Source organism: Carassius carassius, chromosome 46 (genome assembly GCF_963082965.1).
Source record: "Carassius carassius chromosome 46, fCarCar2.1, whole genome shotgun sequence".
NCBI lineage: Eukaryota > Metazoa > Chordata > Actinopteri > Cypriniformes > Cyprinidae > Carassius > Carassius carassius.
In genome coordinates, this window is record NC_081800.1 from 13,763 (window position 1) to 35,633 (window position 21,871).

At 41.9% G+C, this 21,871-nt stretch overlaps 3 non-coding genes and 1 pseudogene across 3 annotated transcripts; all 4 read right to left on the reverse strand.

The window, feature by feature from the left end:
* Positions 1-1,218: 1,218 nt before the first annotated feature.
* LOC132129818 (U1 spliceosomal RNA) lies at positions 1,219-1,382 on the reverse strand. Its single transcript, XR_009428592.1, has one exon. It is a non-coding gene; the product is annotated as a U1 spliceosomal RNA (small nuclear RNA).
* An 11,471-nt stretch (positions 1,383-12,853) lies between these two features.
* Positions 12,854-13,017, reverse strand: LOC132129823 (U1 spliceosomal RNA). The gene has a single exon (XR_009428597.1). It is a non-coding gene; the product is annotated as a U1 spliceosomal RNA (small nuclear RNA).
* Positions 13,018-20,336: 7,319 nt separating this feature from the next.
* Positions 20,337-20,500, reverse strand: LOC132129833 (U1 spliceosomal RNA). Its single transcript, XR_009428607.1, has one exon. It is a non-coding gene; the product is annotated as a U1 spliceosomal RNA (small nuclear RNA).
* Positions 20,501-20,851: 351 nt separating this feature from the next.
* LOC132129845 (U2 spliceosomal RNA) lies at positions 20,852-21,028 on the reverse strand (annotated as a pseudogene).
* Positions 21,029-21,871: the final 843 nt, after the last annotated feature.

Here is a 21,871-nt window from a genome sequence, read left to right on the forward strand (position 1 = left end):
TCAAAAATTTTTTGGGGTCAGCGCGCAGGTCCCCTTAACCCACGTACACGAGCCCTCAAACTTATACCTGAATGGACGCTCCAAAAAAAAAAGGACTTTCTGGAGAAGTCAAGACGTGACATCCCTAGGAGCTTGCCATTCACCTCTTTAAAATAAAAGCGCACGCTGTGGTGCCTCCGCACGCCGGCACGGGCAGCCGACATGATGGAGGCACCAACAGCCTAGAAACTTAAAACAACAATAAATACAATAATAAATAACCAAATAAATAATTAAAAGACCTTACCTTAAAACGTGTTGGAGCCCGAAGCAGCAGAGTTCAATGTACCTCTCGAAGTTGTGTGACTCAAGATATAAAAAGATCTCGATTCAGGAAACCTCCAAGAGGCGATCGCAGTCTAAACCGTCTGACAAGATACGTGATCTTAGCCAAAAGGCCGAGAAGTGATGCCGCTAAGACGCAGCGGGCAGGAAGCCGGACACGGCGATGCCCATCTCGGCTTTGGTAAGTCTGGGGGACCTAAAAACGCTGGGGGATGGTAGTACCCTTATGTAATGGGAATCCTTGGCTCGAGCCGAACCAGACGCAGGTCTCAGATTGGCTCGTCGCTCTGACAGAATTTTCGGGTATTTGGGATTTTGTCGAAAACCTTCTTTTGCAACCTAGCGCCAGGTATTTGGCCCAGTCCCACCCAAAGCAGCACAGAAAGCTTCTCTGGAGTCTGCCTGTCAATAATCATCCCAAAAAAGTGGAAATTTCCATTCACCTTGGCGAGGGGACCTCAAAACGTGCTAACGTGGCGTGTCCGAGATGGCTCGAATGGCTATAACTCCAGGAAGGAATGAGATCCCTTCACCCAAATCGGCACACCTGTGCAGGGGCTCAGTCAGAAGCAAGGTGAAAAAGGGCGCTGCGACAGGCCACTCGGTGGCGCTGTAAGCGACAACAAAATTAATACCAATTGAAAAAGGACAACCAAACAACATGGAGACAGCTACAGCTAGGCTGCAGTCAGTCCAATCGACTTTCAAAGTAAGGTCTGTGCTATATTCGAACTGAACCACCCACCAGGGTCCGATTTTTCAAGAGCGTAACTGACTTTGTTTCACAGGCGCACAACACATACCTCGCATGTGACAGAACTCCCCATTCTGAAACGCAAAAAAAAACCGCAAAACGCAAAAAAAACCTCTTCTGCTTTGTTTCACCAACAATTTCAGGGGAGAGCGCGAACGCAGTCCCCCACTACCATAAATTATGCAGTCGAGATTCCCGCATTTGGGGAATTCGCAGGGGTCAGCATGGCCGGAGTGCAATGGGCAAGCCTCGCCCTGGGTGAACCGCCTTCTTGATCATGGTGTCTCCCCTGCCAGGTAAGTATGAAGGCCCAGGCGGTCAGCCAGAGGTATGATTTGCGTCTCTACCGTCCACACCAACGGTTAGCCCCCCTCCAGGAAAGGAAGGATGGGTGCCTTCCGTTACTGGCCTGGAAACTGCCAAGCTCATGGGCCGGGGCTTCCCAACGCCGGTTTTAGATGACTCTCTTTAACCAAACACACCTGATTCGGTGCATCACCTCGTCTGTGAAAGACCTCAGGTGGGTGCATCGTTCATGGAAGAGTCCAAGACCCCAGGAGGGCGCATCAGGAAAAAAGTTCGCAATACACCACAGCATGGCAGATCTCATTCCTTGTTGCAAATACAGTTGCTATTTAATGAAAAGTGAGATACGCACCACATGTGGTGCACATGTGTGCCAAAATTCAACGCTCATTTTTATGTAAATTCTACAGTATTATCGGATAAAACTTACAAAAATGGATTCCTCTGAGTGCCCTGAGTACAGTACAACTGTTTTCTCTAGGCCTCATAAAAAAATTTTCATCCGACTTCCACCCCCCTCGAGCTGCCTTCTCTAGCCGGGAAGTGTGCACCCTGGCCGGCATGGATGAGTAGGTACGAGGGGGGTGGATGGTACTATTTTTTTGCTAATATCTCCGCGAAGCGGTGGAACCCGGGGCTGAAATTCGGGGGATCCCTAGAGGGTCGAGGGGCCTACCGTATGCGACCACCCTCGAGTTCCTGGGTGGTCCAGTTCCTGAGTTATAATGGTTCAAATTCCACATTTTGGGGGGCCGTAACTCGGACCCCCGGGGTCATAGGGACATGAGGCTAGTGTCGTCGGATAGAGCTCGCAAAGGTCTAATTTTGACCAGAGTTTGGTGTTGTTTCTCCTCTTTTCGAGTGAGTTATGGCCGGTCAAATTTTGGGACTTTTTGCATTTGCGGGTCCATATCTCTGGCTCCCGGGGGTCTATCGACTTGGGGGAGGTGGCTTCAGACAGGGCCCTTTGAGGGCTATCAAGTCACCGAGTTTCAAGTTGCTAGGTCTCTTCCTTCCATTTGACTATCAAAAATGTGGGGGGCCATAAATTCGCCCCCCCGGGGTGTTATGGATGGGGGGACAGCGGTGTTCGGTAGGCCTTCTGGAGGTCTTACTCCATCCCGAGTTTGGTGCAGTTTGGCCCCGTTTTGGCCAATTTGACCCCCGGGGTCATAGGGACATGGGGCTAGTGTCGTCGGATAGACGGCCCCCTGGTCTGACTTTTTTCTATGCATATTTCTACAGTATAATGGGATAAAACTTACAAAAATGGATTCCCTGAGTGCCCTGAGTACAGTACAAGTGTTTTCTCTAGGCCTCATAAAAAAATTTTTCTTCCGACTTCCACCCCCCTCAAGCTGCCTTCTCTAGCCGGGGAGGGTGCACCCTGGCCGGCATGGATGAGTAGGTGCGAGGGGAAAATGAATGGGAAATAGACTGGTAAGGGACCAAGGTAATTTACAGTTTATTAGACTAAAAGTGGAATGAGAAATAGACTGGTAAGTGACCAAGAAAATAGTTCCATTTGTAGTTTCTTAGACTAGAGGTGGTATGAAAAATAGACTGGTAACTGAATCAAGGAAATAGTCATATTTGTAGTTTATCAGACTAGAAAATGAATGAGAAATAGACTGGTAGGTGACCAAGGAAATAGTACTATTTGTAGTTTATTAGACTAGAAGTTGAATGAGAAATAGACTGGTAAGTGATCCAAGGGAATAGTCCCATTTGTAGTTTATTAGACTAGAAAAAGAATGAAAAATAGACTGGTGAGTGAATCAAAGGAATAGTCAAATTTGTAGTTTATTAAACTAGAAGTGTAATGAGAAATAGACTGCAAATTGTGCTCTCTAATGTATTAGACTCAAAGTTGTATTAACAGACTACAAATGGGACCTAAAAAGTTATATAAGTAACCAATGCTTGGGCAGTGTCCCTTGCATTCATCCTTTTGCTATTCATCCTTTAGTGTTTTAACAAAAGTAGATATGGCTTTGGACGACTGTCCCTTGTGCTTTCGTGGCTATAATCAGCTAAGCGCAAGCTTCTCCTATCCATTGCTTCTGGGAGAGCTTCTCACGGCGGTACCGGCAGCTGAGGAAGCGGTCAAATCCCACCCCCTCTAGGCAGGTTGCACGGGCAACACATAGTCTGCTATCGGCCCTCAACAGCCCTGGGGAGGAGGAGTGCTCAGAGTCGCAGGTTGACAGACTAGATGAAGAGCCAGCCACCAGGCCTGAGGCAGAGCCAGCCACAGGACCCGAGGAGGAGGTCGCCGGGCCTTCAAAGAAGGCCCACTCCTCCGATGCTCCATACCCCTTTCCGGACCACGTGCCAGCCCTAAGTGAGTATGACACTTGTCACTTTGATAACACCATACAATAACTTTCATTAATAAATCTCCTATTTGTAGATTATTAGACTAGAAGTTACCTGAGAAATAGACTGGTAAGTGAACCAAGGAAATAATCTCATTTGTTGTTCATTAGACTAGAAGTTGAATTAGAAATAGACTGGTAAGTGAACCAAGGAAATAGCCCCATTTATAGTTTGTTAGACTACAAGAGAAATGAGAAATAGACTGATAAGTGACCAAGGAAATAGTACCATTTGTAGTTTATTAGACTAGAAAATTATAGTAATATAATTATACATATACACACACATATTATGTATATATATATATATATATATATATATATATATATATATATAATTTATTATATATTTAATTTAATTTAATTTAATTTAATATAATAATAATAATAATAATAATGCTTGTTAGTGTTTACCTCTATGTTATCGACCTGACTCACCTGGTCCTTCTCTTGTGCTTTCTTTTTGCAGATCAGCTCATTGAGGAGTCCAGGGCCAACTGGGAGGGCATCAACCCCACTCCGAAATTAATAAATAATGTGTCCTCAAAGATTCTTAGAATAAAAATTTTTATTTCATATATGTCAGCTGGCCAGACCAATCTGGCCGGCTTGATGTTTTTGGACAACAGGGCAAAGGTCCGGTCCTGGCTGTCTTTTTTAAAGAAATGCAACATTGCAGAGCCAACTGTGCACCATTACCTAAAAAATGTGGCACAGTTCCTCAAATATCTTAATGAGACCCCGCCGCCCACATGCCGGCTCTCCCGTGTGGCTTTCATTGGGATTAGGAGGGAAATCCAGAACTTGACCCGCCCAGTAAAGCGCAGCGTGGCAGTCCACGAGCTGGCTGTAAAACAAGCCAAGGAGGCCCGCCTGATCCCTAAAGCCACACTGCGAGCTTGCCGGGACTCTGCCAAAAAAATTATTTCTGAGATTCTGGGTAAGTTTTTGAATCCTTTCTCCTCTCATTATTTGGCGATCAATGTGATCCTTTATGCTTCTCTTTTTTTCTGTGAAGATCGTCTGAAGACTAGTCCTGAGAAAAAGGACCAATGGTCTTTTTATGGACACCTCACCACTTACTGGGCCAGCATTTATGGTCACCGTGGAGGGGTGTTCCAAAATGTAACAATTAAAGAGGTGGAGGATGCCCGTGCGACAGCTACAGAAGGCCACTTTGTCATTAATGTGAGTGGTTCTCTTTCTCTCTGTCTCTCGTTGTCCACATGGTTTTCTTTAAAATAAAACTCAGCTTATGCCACTTCTCACTGTTTCTAAAGATATCAGCCACAAGACCAACTAGGCCTTTGGTGCAGCCGAGCTGGCCCTGGACCAGGAGGAGTATGGGTGGCTTGAGGAATTCCTTTCACTCCGGTCCAACTTGGTAGGGGGACGAGTTGCAAACTACTTCTTCTTTACCTCAAAGGCCAGCTCCTGCAAAAACTTGAACAAGTATTTTCAGGATGCGTGGGCGAGCATGGGGTTACCAGGCACACCCACATTTACTGATGTGAGGACTGCCATCGCCACCCATGTAAGCATTCCTGTACTTGTCCCGGCTTTATGAGTTTCTGGTGTGTTTTTTTCTAACTCTTTGCCTATGCTGTTCTCTCTCCAAAAAGGCAAAGAACACTCACTGCCCGGAAGATAGGCACAAAGTGGCACAGTTCATGTGCCACGACACCACCACAGCTGACAGGTTTTATGCCCTCAACCTTAATGCAAAGCAGGCAGCAGAACACCGTCGCCTCTTTGATACAGCTGTGGTGGGTGAGGAAGCTGATAGTCCAAGGCAGCAAGGTGCCAAGAGAAGAAAGACGACAAAACCCCACAAGATGCCAGCTGAGGAAAAGTCCTCATCCACCAGCCCAACGCTCTCCGACAGCCCTCCCGATGCCGAAGAAGGCCAGAAGTCTGGGAAATCTGCTACAGTAAGTACAATTTCCCATGGATTGGTTTAACTGTTTGTGACAAGTAGACATGTTCACTAACACTTTGCCTTTCTTATTATTTCTATAAGGAAAGAAGCACATTAATGAAGATGGTCCTCAGACGCAGACTGATGGTGAAGAACTCCCCACTTAAATCACCACAGGAAATAGCGTCTAAAAAGCTGGTGCAGCAAGTAAAAAAAGAGACTGGAGAAATTTTAAAAAAAATCCCGTAAATAATTTATGTAGCTATTTAAATTGTTTGTTTTGATGTTTTTTATGATAATTGTTCTACTCCTTTTATTTCTACGATAAAAAAGTAAGGTTATCTTTTTATTTGTTTTGATAGCCTGTTCCATTTTTCTTTTTTCTTTTTTTTGTAAATAGTTATAGTTAAGGTTAATATCAGTTTGCTCTGAATCTTTCTGAACATGTTTATTTATTTATTTTATTTTTCTTATATAATGCATGTTTCCTATTATACTTTTTATATATTGTGTTTTTTTGTACAGAACTTTGAGGCATTTTTGATTTTGACTTTACAATGTCTGCAAAACAAAAAGTTCAATAAATATTTGAAATTGAATTAAGGTGTCATTACTTTACACACACTCACACACACTCACACACACACACACACACAAATATATATTACATGTAATAAAAATAATTTAAACATATTTATATATTGTGTGTGTAAATAAAAAGGTATATGTAATAAATACATAATAAATATATAGTATTTCTATACATAAAATGTTTAATAAAAACATATTTTACTATATTTTGAATAACTTGAAATTAGGATGTTTTCACATAAATACACTTCTATTTCAAATGTATTCAGGCCGATCATCATAACCAGTTAAACTGATTATTAGACTAGAAGTTGAATGAGAAATAGACTGAAAAAGTGAAATGTATTGTTTATTAGACTAGAAAAGGAATGAGAAATAGACTGGTAAGTGACCAAGGAAATAGTACTTTTTGTAGTTTATTAGACTAAAAGTTTTGAATAAGAAATAGACTGGCAAGGGATCAAGGAAATAGTGCCATATGTAGTTTATTAGACTATAAAATTAATGAGAAATAGACTGGCAAGTGATCCATGAAATAGTGCCATATGTTTTCACATTAATACACTTCTATTTCAAATTTATTCAGGCCGATCATCATCACCAGTTAAACTGATTATTAAACTAGAAGTTGAATGAGAAATAGACTGAAATAGTGAAATGTATTGTTTATTAGACTAGAAAAGGAATGAGAAATAGACTGGTAAGTGACCAAGGAAACAGTACTTTTTGTAGTTTATTAGACTAAAAGTTTTGAATAAGAAATAGACTGGCAAGTGATCAAGGAAATAGTGCCATATGTAGTTTATTAGACTATGAAATGAATGAGAAATAGACTGGCAAGTGATCCATGAAATAGTGCCATATGTTTTCACATTAATACACTTCTATTTCAAATTTATTCAGGCCGATCATCATCACCAGTTAAACTGATTATTAGACTAGAAGTTGAATGAGAAATAGACTGAAATAGTGAAATGTATTGTTTATTAGACTAGAAAAGGAATAAGAAATAGTCTGGTAAGTTACCAAGGAAATAGTACTTTTTGTAGCTTATTACACTAAAAGTTTGAATAAGAAATAAACTGGCAAGTGATCAAGGAAATAGTGCCATATGTAGTTTATTAGACTATGAAATGAATGAGAAATAGACTGGCAAGTGATCCATGAAATAGTGCCATATGTTTTCACATTAATACACTTCTATTTCAAATGTATTCAGGCCGATCATCATAACCAGTTAAACTGATTATTAGACTAGAAGTTGAATGAGAAATAGACTGATATAGTGAAATGTATTGTTTATTAGACTAGAAAAGGAATGAGAAATAGACTGGTAAGTGACCAAGGAAATAGTACTTTTTGTAGTTTATTAGACTAAAAGTTTTGAATAAGAAATAGACTGGCAAGTGATCAAGGAAATAGTGCCATATGTAGTTTATTAGACTATGAAATGAATGAGAAATAGACTGGCAAGTGATCCATGAAATAGTGCCATATGTTTTCACATTAATACACTTCTATTTCAAATTTATTCAGGCCGATCATCATCACCAGTTAAACTGATTATTAGACTAGAAGCTGAAAGAGAAATAGACTGAAATAGTGAAATGTATTGTTTATTAGACTAGAAAAAGAATGAGAAATAGTCTGGTAAGTGACCAAGGAAATAGTACTTTTTGTAGCTTATTAGACTAAAAGTTTGAATAAGAAATAAACTGGCAAGTGATCAAGAAAATAGTGCCATATGTAGTTTATTAGACTATGAAATGAATGAGAAATAGACTGGCAAGTGATGCATGAAATAGTGCCATATGTTTTCACATTAATACACTTCTATTTCAAATGTATTCAGGCCGATCATCATAACCAGTTAAACTGATTATTAGACTAGAAGTTGAATGAGAAATAGACTGATATAGTGAAATGTATTGTTTATTAGACTAGAAAAGGAATGAGAAATAGACTGGTAAGTGACCAAGGAAATAGTACTTTTTGTAGTTTATTAGACTAAAAGTTTTGAATAAGAAATAGACTGGCAAGTGATCCATGAAATAGTGCCATATGTTTTCACATTAATACACTTCTATTTCAAACTTATTCAGGCCGATCATCATCACCAGTTAAACTGATTATTAGACTAGAAGTTGAATGAGAAATAGACTGAAATAGTGAAATGTATTGTTTATTAGACTAGAAAAGGAATGAGAAATAGACTGGTAAGTGACCAAGGAAATAGTACTTTTTGTAGTTTATTAGACTAAAAGTTTTGAATGAGAAATAGACTGGCAAGTGATCAAGGAAATAGTGCCATATGTAGTTTATTAGACTAGAAAATTAATGAGAAATAGACTGGCAAGTGATCCATGAAATAGTGCCATAGGTAGTTCATTAGACTATGAGTGGAATGAGAAATAGACTGGTCAGTGACCAAGGAAATAGTCCCATTTGAAGTTGTTTGGACTAAAAGTGGAATGAGAAATAGACTGCAAAGTGTGCACTCTTGTTTTATAAAACGTATTTTACAATACATTATGGATAAATTGGAATTAGGAAGATTTCAAATAAAGTAACTGTTAAGTGACAAATGAAATAGCCCCATGTGTAGTTCATTAGACTAAAAGTGATTTGAGAAATAGACTGACAATAAAAAATATTGCTATTTAATATACTGCAAGACTTGCAACATTTGTGGTGCAAATTAACCAAAATCCAACAGTTTTTTCTATGCATATTTCTACAGTATTATGGGATAAAACTTACAAAAATGGATTCCTCTGAGTGCCCTGAGTACAGTACAACTGTTTTCTCTAGGCCTCATAAAAAAAATTTTCTTCCGACTTCCACCCCCCTCGAGCTGCCTTCTCTAGCCGGGGAGGGTGCACCCTGGCCGGCATGGATGAGTAGGTGCGAGGGGGGTGGATGGTACTATTTTCTTGCTAATATCTCCGCGAAGCGGTGGACCCCGGGGCTGAAATTACCTACCGTATGCGACCACCCTCGAGTTCCTGGGTGGTCCGGTTCCTGAGTTATAACGGTTCAAATCCCACATTTTGGGGGGCCGTAACTCGGACGCCCGGGGTCATAGGAACATGGGGCTGGTGTCGTCGGATAGAGCTCCCAAAGGTCTAATTTTGACCAGAGTTTGGTGTTGTTTCCCTTCTTTCCGAGTGAGTTATGGCCGGTCAAATTTTGGGACTTTTTGCATTTGCGGGTCCATATCTCTGGCCCCCGGGGGTCTATCGACTTGGGGGAGGTGGCTTCAGAGAGGGCCCTTCGAGGGCTATCAAGTCACCAAGTTTCAAGTCGCTAGGTCTCTTCCTTCCATTTGACTATCAAAAATGTGGGGAGCCATAACTCCGCCCCCGGGGTGTTATGGATGGGGGGGCAGCGGTGTTCGGTAGGCCTTCTGGAGTTCTTACTCTGACCCGAGTTTGGTGCAGTTTGGCCCCGTTTTGGCGGAGTTACAGCTTGGCAAAGTCTGTGACATTTTGGTTAACATTCACCACAATTTTGGATATGTCCGCAAATGTTCTGGATGTGATCCGTGGTCATTCCGTGAATATAATGGTCAAATGGACAAATAGTGGGTTCTAGGGACCCAGGGTGGGGGTCCGCAAGTGGTCCGCAGATGATCCGCAGTCATTGTGTGAACATAATGGTCAAATGGACAAATAGTGGGTTCGTGGGACCCAGGGTGGGGGTCCGCAAGTGGTCCGCAGATGATCCGCAGTCATTGTGTGAATATAATGGTCAAATGGACAAATACGGGGTTCGTGGTACCCAGGGTGGGGGTCCGCAAGGGGTCTGCAGATGATCCGCAGTCATTGTGTGAATATAATGGTCAAATGGACAAATAATGGGTTCGTGGGACCCGGGTTGGGGGTCCGACGGGGGTCCGCATCGGTTCCGTGGTCATTCTGTAACTTTAAAGGTCAAATGGACAAATATAGGTTTCGTGGGCAAAAAAATCGTACACCCCCCATTCGGGTAAATGCCACTGTTTTAAACCTGAGGTGTACTGCTCCGTGCGCCACCCTGTGGAGAAGTGCTGAATGGCATATAGGGGCCTCAAATTTGGGTGGGCTTCCGCGGGGCCCCTCGGGGGTCCAGATCCTCCTGCGCCGGTCAGGGGTCTCCCGTGGGCCGGCGCGGTCCGGCAGACATCGACGCCGCGTCCGTCAAAAATTTTTTGGGGTCAGCGCGCAGGTCCCCTTAACCCACGTACACGAGCCCTCAAACTTATACCTGAATGGACGCTCCAAAAAAAAAAGGACTTTCTGGAGAAGTCAAGACGTGACATCCCTAGGAGCTTGCCATTCACCTCTTTAAAACAAAAGCGCACGCTGTGGTGCCTCCGCACGCCGGCACGGGCAGCCGACATGATGGAGGCACCAACAGCCTAGAAACTTAAAACAACAATAAATACAATAATAAATAACCAAATAAATAATTAAAAGACCTTACCTTAAAACGTGTTGGAGCCCGAAGCAGCAGAGTTCAATGTACCTCTCGAAGTTGTGTGACTCAAGATATAAAAAGATCTCGAGTCAGGAAACCTCCAAGAGGTCATCGCAGTCTAAACCGTCTGACAAGGTACGTGATCTTAGCCAAAAGGCCGAGAAGCGATGCCGCTAAGACGCAGCGGGCAGGAAGCCGGACACGGCGATGCCCATCTCGGCTTTGGTAAGTCTGGGGGACCTAAAAATGCTGGGGGATGGAGAAATAGACTGGCAAGTGATCCATGAAATAGTGCCATATGTTTTCACATTAATACACTTCTATTTCAAATTTATTCAGGCCGATCATCATCACCAGTTAAACTGATTATTAGACTAGAAGTTGAATGAGAAATAGACTGAAATAGTGAAATGTATTGTTTATTAGACTAGAAAAGGAATGAGAAATAGTCTGGTAAGTGACCAAGGAAATAGTACTTTTTGTAGCTTATTAGACTAAAAGTTTGAATAAGAAATAAACTGGCAAGTGATCAAGGAAATAGTGCCATATGTAGTTTATTAGACTATGAAATGAATGAGAAATAGACTGGCAAGTGATCCATGAAATAGTGCCATATGTTTTCACATTAATACACTTCTATTTCAAATGTATTCAGGCCGATCATCATAACCAGTTAAACTGATTATTAGACTAGAAGTTGAATGAGAAATAGACTGATATAGTGAAATGTATTGTTTATTAGACTAGAAAAGGAATGAGAAATAGACTGGTAAGTGACCAAGGAAATAGTACTTTTTGTAGTTTATTAGACTAAAAGTTTTGAATAAGAAATAGACTGGCAAGTGATCCATGAAATAGTGCCATATGTTTTCACATTAATACACTTCTATTTCAAACTTATTCAGGCCGATCATCATCACCAGTTAAACTGATTATTAGACTAGAAGTTGAATGAGAAATAGACTGAAATAGTGAAATGTATTGTTTATTAGACTAGAAAAGGAATGAGAAATAGACTGGTAAGTGACCAAGGAAATAGTACTTTTTGTAGTTTATTAGACTAAAAGTTTTGAATGAGAAATAGACTGGCAAGTGATCAAGGAAATAGTGCCATATGTAGTTTATTAGACTAGAAAATTAATGAGAAATAGACTGGCAAGTGATCCATGAAATAGTGCCATAGGTAGTTCATTAGACTATGAGTGGAATGAGAAATAGACTGGTCAGTGACCAAGGAAATAGTCCCATTTGAAGTTGTTTGGACTAAAAGTGGAATGAGAAATAGACTGCAAAGTGTGCACTCTTGTTTTATAAAACGTATTTTACAGGTATTTTACATGGTAGTACCCTCCCCTGTCTGCAACGTCACCGGGACTCGTCACGCTCGGCCTGACGCTGGCACTGCAGCGACGGAAAGTACGGCATCGCTCGTAACTCCCAAACGGTTCGTCGCAGAGCCACGTGCCTTATGTCATGGGAATCCTTGGCTCGAGCCGAACCAGACGCAGGTCTCAGATTGGCTCGTCGCTCTGACAAAATTTTCGGGTATTTGGGATTTTGTCGAAAACCTTCTTTTGCAACCTAGCGCCAGGTATTTGGCCCAGTCCCACCCAAAGCAGCACAGAAAGTTTCTCTGGAGTCTGCCTGTCAATAATCATCCCAAAAAAGTGGAAATTTCCATTCACCTTGGCGAGGGGACCTCAAAACGTGCTAACGTGGCGTGTCCGAGATGGCTCGAATGGCTATAACTCCAGGAAGGAATGAGATCCCTTCACCCAAATCGGCACACCTGTGCAGGGGCTCAGTCAGAAGCAAGGTGAAAAAGGGCGCTGCGACAGGCCACTCGGTGGCGCTGTAAGCGACAACAAAACTAATACCAATTGAAAAAGGACAACCAAACAACATGGAGACAGCTACAGCTAGGCTGCAGTCAGTCCAATCGACTTTCAAAGTAAGGTCTGTGCTATATTCGAACTGAACCACCCACCAGGGTCCGATTTTTCAAGAGCGTAACTGACTTTGTTTCACAGGCGCACAACACATACCTCGCATGTGACAGAACTCCCCATTCTGAAACGCAAAACGCAAAAAAAAACCTCTTCTGCTTTGTTTCACCAACAATTTCAGGGGAGAGCGCGAACGCAGTCCCCCACTACCATAAATTATGCAGTCGAGATTCCCGCATTTGGGGAATTCGCAGGGGTCAGCATGGCCGGAGTGCAAAGGGCAAGCCTCGCCCTGGGTGAACCGCCTTCTTGATCATGGTGTCTCCCCTGCCAGGTAAGTATGAAGGCCCAGGCGGTCAGCCAGAGGTATGATTTGCGTCTCTACCGTCCACACCAACGGTTAGCCCCCCTCCAGGAAAGGAAGGATGGGTGCCTTCCGTTACTGACCTGGAAACTGCCAAGCTCATGGGCCGGGGCTTCCCAACGCCGGTTTTAGATGACTCTCTTTAACCAAACACACCTGATTCGGTGCATCACCTCGTCTGTGAAAGACCTCAGGTGGGTGCATCGTTCATGGAAGAGTCCAAGACCCCAGGAGGGCGCATCAGGAAAAAAGTTCGCAATACACCACAGCATGGCAGATCTCATTCCTTGTTGCAAATACAGTTGCTATTTAATGAAAAGTGAGATACGCACCACATGTGGTGCACATGTGTGCCAAAATTCAACGCTCATTTTTATGCAAATTCTACAGTATTATGGGATAAAACTTACAAAAATGGATTCCTCTGAGTGCCCTGAGTACAGTACAACTGTTTTCTCTAGGCCTCATAAAAAAATTTCTTCCGACTTCCACCCCCCTCGAGCTGCCTTTTCTAGCCAGGGAGCGTGCACCCTGGCCGGCATGGATGAGTAGGTACGAGGGGGGTGGATGGTACTATTTTTTTGCTAATATCTCCGCGAAGCGGTGGAACCCGGGGCTGAAATTCGGGGGATCCCTAGAGGGTCGAGGGGCCTACCGTATGCAACCACCCTCGAGTTCCTGGGTGGTCCAGTTCCTGAGTTATAATGGTTCAAATTCCACATTTTGGGGGGCCGTAACTCGGACCCCCAGGGTCATAGGGACATGGGGCTAGTGTCGTCGGATAGACGGCCCCCTGGTCTGACTTTTTTCTATGCATATTTCTACAGTATAATGGAATAAAACTTACAAAAATGGATTCCCTGAGTGCCCTGAGTACAGTACAAGTGTTTTCTCTAGGCCTCATAAAAAAAAAAAATTTCTTCCGACTTCCACCCCCCTCAAGCTGCCTTCTCTAGCCGGGGAGGGTGCACCCTGGCCGGCATGGATGAGTAGGTGCGAGGGGGGTGGATGTCATTAGTCATTAGACTAGAAAATGAATGGGAAATAGACTGGTAAGGGACCAAGGTAATTTACAGTTTATTAGAATAAAAGTGGAATGAGAAATAGACTGGTAAGTGACCAAGAAAATAGTTCCATTTGTAGTTTCTTAGACTAGAGGTGGTATGAAAAATAGACTGGTAACTGAATCAAGGAAATAGTCATATTTGTAGTTTATCAGACTAGAAAATGAATGAGAAATAGACTGGTAGGTGACCAAGGAAATAGTACTATTTGTAGTTTATTAGACTAGAAGTTGAATGAGAAATAGACTGGTAAGTGATCCAAGGGAATAGTCCCATTTGTAGTTTATTAGACTAGAAAAAGAATGAAAAAAAAACTGGTGAGTGAATCAAAGGAATAGTCAAATTTGTAGTTTATTAAACTAGAAGTGTAATGAGAAATAGACTGCAAATTGTGCTCTCTAATGTATTAGACTCAAAGTTGTATTAACAGACTACAAATGGGACCTAAAAAGTTATATAAGTAACCAATGCTTGGGCAGTGTCCCTTGCATTCATCCTTTTGCTATTCATCCTTTAGTGTTTTAACAAAAGTAGATATGGCTTTGGACGACTGTCCCTTGTGCTTTCGTGGTTATAATCAGCTAAGCCAACACCTTCGTGTCTTTCACAAGGTGCGGAATGTGAAGGAGCGCAAGCTTCTCCTATCCATTGCTTCTGGGAGAGCTTCTCACGGCGGTACCGGCAGCTGAGGAAGCGGTCAAATCCCACCCCCTCTAGGCAGGTTGCACGGGCAACACATAGTCTGCTATCGGCCCTCAACAGCCCTGGGGAGGAGGAGTGCTCAGAGTCGCAGGTTGACAGACTAGATGAAGAGCCAGCCACCAGGCCTGAGGCAGAGCCAGCCACAGGACCCGAGGAGGAGGTCGCCGGGCCTTCAAAGAAGGCCCACTCCTCCGATGCACCATACCCCTTTCCGGACCACTTGCCAGCCCTAAGTGAGTATGACACTTGTCACTTTGATAACACCATACAATAACTTTCATTAATAAATCTCCTATTTGTAGATTATTAGACTAGAAGTTACCTGAGAAATAGACTGGTAAGTGAACCAAGGAAATAATCTCATTTGTTGTTCATTAGACTAGAAGTTGAATTAGAAATAGACTGGTAAGTGAACCAAGGAAATAGCCCCATTTATAGTTTGTTAGACTACAAGAGAAATGAGAAATAGACTGATAAGTGACCAAGGAAATAGTACCATTTGTAGTTTATTAGACTAGAAAATTATAGTAATATAATTATACATATACACACACATATTATGTATGTATATATGTATATATATATTTTATTATATATTTAATTTAATTTAATTTAATTTAATTTAATTTAATTTAATTTAATTTAATTTAATAATAATAATAATAATAATAATAATAATAATAATAATAATAATGTTTGTTAGTGTTTACCTCTATGTTATCGACCTGACTCACCTGGTCCTTCTCTTGTGCTTTCTTTTTTGAAGATCAGCTCATTGAGGAGTCCAGGGCCAACTGGGAGGGCATCAACCCCACTCCGAAATTAATAAATAATGTGTCCTCAAAGATTTTTAGAATAAAATTTTTTATTTCATATATGTCAGCTGGCCAGACCAATCTGGCCAGCTTGATGTTTTTGGACAACAGGGCAAAGGTCCGGTCCTGGCTGTCTTTTTTAAAGAAATGCAACATTGCAGAGCCAACTGTGCACCATTACCTAAAAAATGTGGCACAGTTCCTCAAATATCTTAATGAGACCCCGCCGCCCACATGCCGGCTCTCCCGTGTGGCTTTCATTGGGATTAGGAGGGAAATCCAGAACTTGACCCGCCCAGTAAAGCGCAGCGTGGCAGTCCACGAGCTGGCTGTAAAACAAGCCAAGGAGGCCCGCCTGATCCCTAAAGCCACACTGCGAGCTTGCCGGGACTCTGCCAAAAAAATTATTTCTGAGATTCTGGGTAAGTTTTTGAATCCTTTCTCCTCTCATTATTTGGCGATCAATGTGATCCTTTATGCTTCTCTTTTTTTCTGTGAAGATCGTCTGAAGACTAGTCCTGAGAAAAAGGACCAATGGTCTTTTTATGGACACCTCACCACTTACTGGGCCAGCATTTATGGTCACTGTGGAGGGGTGTTCCAAAATGTAACAATTAAAGAGGTGGAGGATGCCCGTGCGACAGCTACAGAAGGCCACTTTGTCATTAATGTGAGTGGTTCTCTTTCTCTCTGTCTCTCGTTGTCCACATGGTTTTCTTTAAAATAAAACTCAGCTTATGCCACTTCTCACTGTTTCTAAAGATATCAGCCACAAGACCAACCAGGCCTTTGGTGCAGCCGAGCTGGCCCTGGACCAGGAGGAGTATGGGTGGCTTGAGGAATTCCTTTCACTCCGGTCCAACTTGGTAGGGGGACGAGTTGCAAACTACTTCTTCTTTACCTCAAAGGCCAGCTCCTGCAAAAACTTGAACAAGTATTTTCAGGATGCGTGGGCGAGCATGGGGTTACCAGGCACACCCACATTTACTGATGTGAGGACTGCCATCGCCACCCATGTAAGCATTCCTGTACTTGTCCCGGCTTTATGAGTTTCTGGTGTGTTTTTTTTCTAACTCTTTGCCTATGCTGTTCTCTCTCCAAAAAGGCAAAGAACACTCACTGCCCGGAAGATAGGCACAAAGTGGCACAGTTCATGTGCCACGACACCACCACAGCTGACAGGTTTTATGCCCTCAACCTTAATGCAAAGCAGGCAGCAGAACACCGTCGCCTCTTTGATACAGCTGTGGTGGGTGAGGAAGCTGATAGTCCAAGGCAGCAAGGTGCCAAGAGAAGAAAGACGACAAAACCCCACAAGATGCCAGCTGAGGAAAAGTCCTCATCCACCAGCCCAACGCTCTCCGACAGCCCTCCCGATGCCGAAGAAGGCCAGAAGTCTGGGAAATCTGCTTCAGTAAGTACAATTTCCCATGGATTGGTTTAACTGTTTGTGACAAGTAGACATGTTCACTAACACTTTGCCTTTCTTATTATTTCTATAAGGAAAGAAGCACATTAATGAAGATGGTCCTCAGACGCAGACTGATGGTGAAGAACTCCCCACTTAAATCACCACAGGAAATAGCGTCTAAAAAGCTGGTGCAGCAAGTAAAAAAAGAGACTGGAGAAATTAAAAAAAAAAATCCCGTAAATAATTTATGTAACTATTTAAATTGTTTGTTTTGATGTTTTTTATGATAATTGTTCTACTCCTTTTATTTCTACGATAAAAAAGTAAGGTTATCTTTTTATTTGTTTTGATAGCCTGTTCCATTTTTCTTTTTTCTTTTTTTTGTAAATAGTTATAGTTAAGGTTAATATCAGTTTGCTCTGAATCTTTCTGAACATGTTTATTTATTTATTTTATTTTTCTTATATAATGCATGTTTCCTATTATACTTTTTATATATTGTGTTTTTTTGTACAGAACTTTGAGGCATTTTTGATTTTGACTTTACAATGTCTGCAAAACAAAAAGTTCAATAAATATTTGAAATTGAATTAAGGTGTCATTACTTTACACACACTCACACACACACACACACACACACACACACACACACACACACACACAAATATATATTACATGTAATAAAAATAATTTAAACATATTTATATATTGTGTGTGTAAATAAAAAGGTATATGTAATAAATACATAATAAATATATAGTATTTCTATACATTAAATGTTTAATAAAAACATATTTTACTATATTTTGAATAACTTGAAATTAGGATGTTTTCACATAAATACACTTCTATTTCAAATGTATTCAGGCCGATCATCATAACCAGTTAAACTGATTATTAGACTAGAAGTTGAATGAGAAATAGACTGAAATAGTGAAATGTATTGTTTATTAGACTAGAAAAGGAATGAGAAATAGACTGGTAAGTGACCAAGGAAATAGTACTTTTTGTAGTTTATTAGACTAAAAGTTTTGAATAAGAAATAGACTGGCAAGGGATCAAGGAAATAGTGCCATATGTAGTTTATTAGACTATAAAATTAATGAGAAATAGACTGGCAAGTGATCCATGAAATAGTGCCGTATGTTTGCACATTAATACACTTCTATTTCAAATTTATTCAGGCCGATCATCATCACCAGTTAAACTGATTATTAAACTAGAAGTTTAATGAGAAATAGACTGAAATAGTGAAATGTATTGTTTATTAGACTAGAAAAGGAATGAGAAATAGACTGGTAAGTGACCAAGGAAACAGTACTTTTTGTAGTTTATTAGACTAAAAGTTTTGAATAAGAAATAGACTGGCAAGTGATCAAGGAAATAGTGCCATATGTAGTTTATTAGACTATGAAATGAATGAGAAATAGACTGGCAAGTGATCCATGAAATAGTGCCATATGTTTTCACATTAATACACTTCTATTTCAAATTTATTCAGGCCGATCATCATCACCAGTTAAACTGATTATTAGACTAGAAGTTGAATGAGAAATAGACTGAAATAGTGAAATGTATTGTTTATTAGACTAGAAAAGGAATGAGAAATAGTCTGGTAAGTGACCAAGGAAATAGTACTTTTTGTAGCTTATTAGACTAAAAGTTTGAATAAGAAATAAACTGGCAAGTGATCAAGGAAATAGTGCCATATGTAGTTTATTAGACTATGAAATGAATGAGAAATAGACTGGCAAGTGATCCATGAAATAGTGCCATATGTTTTCACATTAATACACTTCTATTTCAAATGTATTCAGGCCGATCATCATAACCAGTTAAACTGATTATTAGACTAGAAGTTGAATGAGAAATAGACTGATATAGTGAAATGTATTGTTTATTAGACTAGAAAAGGAATGAGAAATAGACTGGTAAGTGACCAAGGAAATAGTACTTTTTGTAGTTTATTAGACTAAAAGTTTTGAATAAGAAATAGACTGGCAAGTGATCCATGAAATAGTGCCATATGTTTTCACATTAATACACTTCTATTTCAAACTTATTCAGGCCGATCATCATCACCAGTTAAACTGATTATTAGACTAGAAGTTGAATGAGAAATAGACTGAAATAGTGAAATGTATTGTTTATTAGACTAGAAAAGGAATGAGAAATAGACTGGTAAGTGACCAAGGAAATAGTACTTTTTGTAGTTTATTAGACTAAAAGTTTTGAATGAGAAATAGACTGGCAAGTGATCAAGGAAATAGTGCCATATGTAGTTTATTAGACTAGAAAATTAATGAGAAATAGACTGGCAAGTGATCCATGAAATAGTGCCATAGGTAGTTCATTAGACTATGAGTGGAATGAGAAATAGACTGGTCAGTGACCAAGGAAATAGTCCCATTTGAAGTTGTTTGGACTAAAAGTGGAATGAGAAATAGACTGCAAAGTGTGCACTCTTGTTTTATAAAACGTATTTTACAGGTATTTTACATGGTAGTACCCTCCCCTGTCTGCAACGTCACCGGGACTCGTCACGCTCGGCCTGACGCTGGCACTGCAGCGACAGAAAGTACGGCATCGCTCGTAACTCCCAAACGGTTCGTCGCAGAGCCACGTGCCTTATGTAATGGGAATCCTTGGCTCGAGCCGAACCAGACGCAGGTCTCAGATTGGCTCGTCGCTCTGACAAAATTTTCGGGTATTTGGGATTTTGTCGAAAACCTTCTTTTGCAACCTAGCGCCAGGTATTTGGCCCAGTCCCACCCAAAGCAGCACAGAAAGCTTCTCTGGAGTCTGCCTGTCAATAATCATCCCAAAAAAGTGGAAATTTCCATTCACCTTGGCGAGGGGACCTCAAAACGTGCTAACGTGGCGTGTCCGAGATGGCTCGAATGGCTATAACTCCAGGAAGGAATGAGATCCCTTCACCCAAATCGGCACACCTGTGCAGGGGCTCAGTCAGAAGCAAGGTGAAAAAGGGCGCTGCGACAGGCCACTCGGTGGCGCTGTAAGCGACAACAAAATTATTACCAATTGAAAAAGGACAACCAAACAACATGGAGACAGCTACAGCTAGGCTGCAGTCAGTCCAATCGACTTTCAAAGTAAGGTCTGTGCTATATTCGAACTGAACCACCCACCAGGGTCCGATTTTTCAAGAGCATAAAAATCGGTGAAAGCGTTGTTTCACAGGCGCACAACACATACCTCGCATGTGACAGAACTCCCCATTCTGAAACGCAAAAAAAAAAAAAAACCTGGAAAAAACCTCTTCTGCTTTGTTTCACCAACAATTTCAGGGGAGAGCACGAACGCAGTCCCCCACTACCATAAATTATGCAGTCGAGATTCCCGCATTTGGGGAATTCGCAGGGGTCAGCATGGCCGGAGTGCAATGGGCAAGCCTCGCCCTGGGTGAACCGCCTTCTTGATCATGGTGTCTCCCCTGCCAGGTTAGTATGAAGGCCCAGGCGGTCAGCCAGAGGTACGATTTGCGTCTCTACCGTCCACACCAACGGTTAGCCCCCCTCCAGGAAAGGAAGGACAGGTGCCTTCCATTACTGGCCTGGAAACTGCCAAGCTCATGGGCCGGTGCTTCCCAACGCCGGTTTTAGATGACTCTCTTTAACCAAACACACCTGATTCGATGCATCACCTCGTCTGTGAAAGACCTCAGGTGGGTGCATCGTTCGTGGAAGAGTCCAAGACCCCAGGAGGGCGCATCAGGAAAAAAGTTCGCAATACACCACAGCATGGCAGATCTCATTCCTTGTTCTGCTATTCGACACAATAAACGGCAATCCCCAAAAAGGGAAAGCACACCGTTCCTGGAGACACTGCAATACCAGGCCGATGCTTGGAGCGGACGGAGCAAGCCCCGGCTCCAGCTCCGTGATCTAAAAATCCATTTAATATGTAGTCCCCGGATGGGGGACGTATCAGATATTAAACTGATAAGAACAGATTTTTTTTCTTTCAAAAAAGTTTTATTGTCACGAGTTACATTTTTTCCATTTGCATTTTTACTTTCACACACATTTTTCTTTTCAAGCACACATTAAAACAAGCCATATAATATATAATAAATACACATGGTAAAATGAAAGAAACAATCATTGTTAAAAAACATTTGATTAAAACCACAGTGTTTTGCTTGTTTTTAAAAGGCCATATTTGGGGTGTGTTTAAAAGGTGCGATTGGTTTCAAAAGTAAAAAACAAATTTAAAAAAGCAAACAAGCCTCATATGCATGTTAATAAAACCAATTTTATTGATAAAACACAATAAAAACCAATTTATTGGATAAAAACCAATAAAAAAAAACATCTGTTGTGCAAGACCGGGGGTGAGTCCTTATCAAGTCGGTCTTCACCCCACTCTCCAGAACAGGGACATGAGATGCTACTTTACGGGCTCAGCGGAGATCCCCTCTCCTCCGGCCCGCTGGCCCGCTGTTCCCGTAGCCAGAATGGTGAGGGTGCATCTACGGGCAGCCAGGGTCGGTGCCTGCCGGGACCCTCTCTGTGCGACCCCGGCCCCCCCGTCCGAATATCGTCGTCCGGTACCCCTGCAGCATTGATGTTACCTTTAGCTCGCATGCATGGAGGGTTACCGTAACACGCTTCCCCACCAGCAGGTTTCTGGTGGCCCAGATGGCATCCTTGATGACGTTGAGGGTGAGCCAGAGCGAGGTAAATTTCTGTGCCGTCAAGTCCTTCAAGCCCCGGCCCACCCCAAGGATGGCGAGCTGGTACCCGAACTGGGCCCCACCTGCTGGTAGGCACGGGAAATACAGGGGGCCGGTCTTGGCCCACAGGACCCGCGCAGTGCT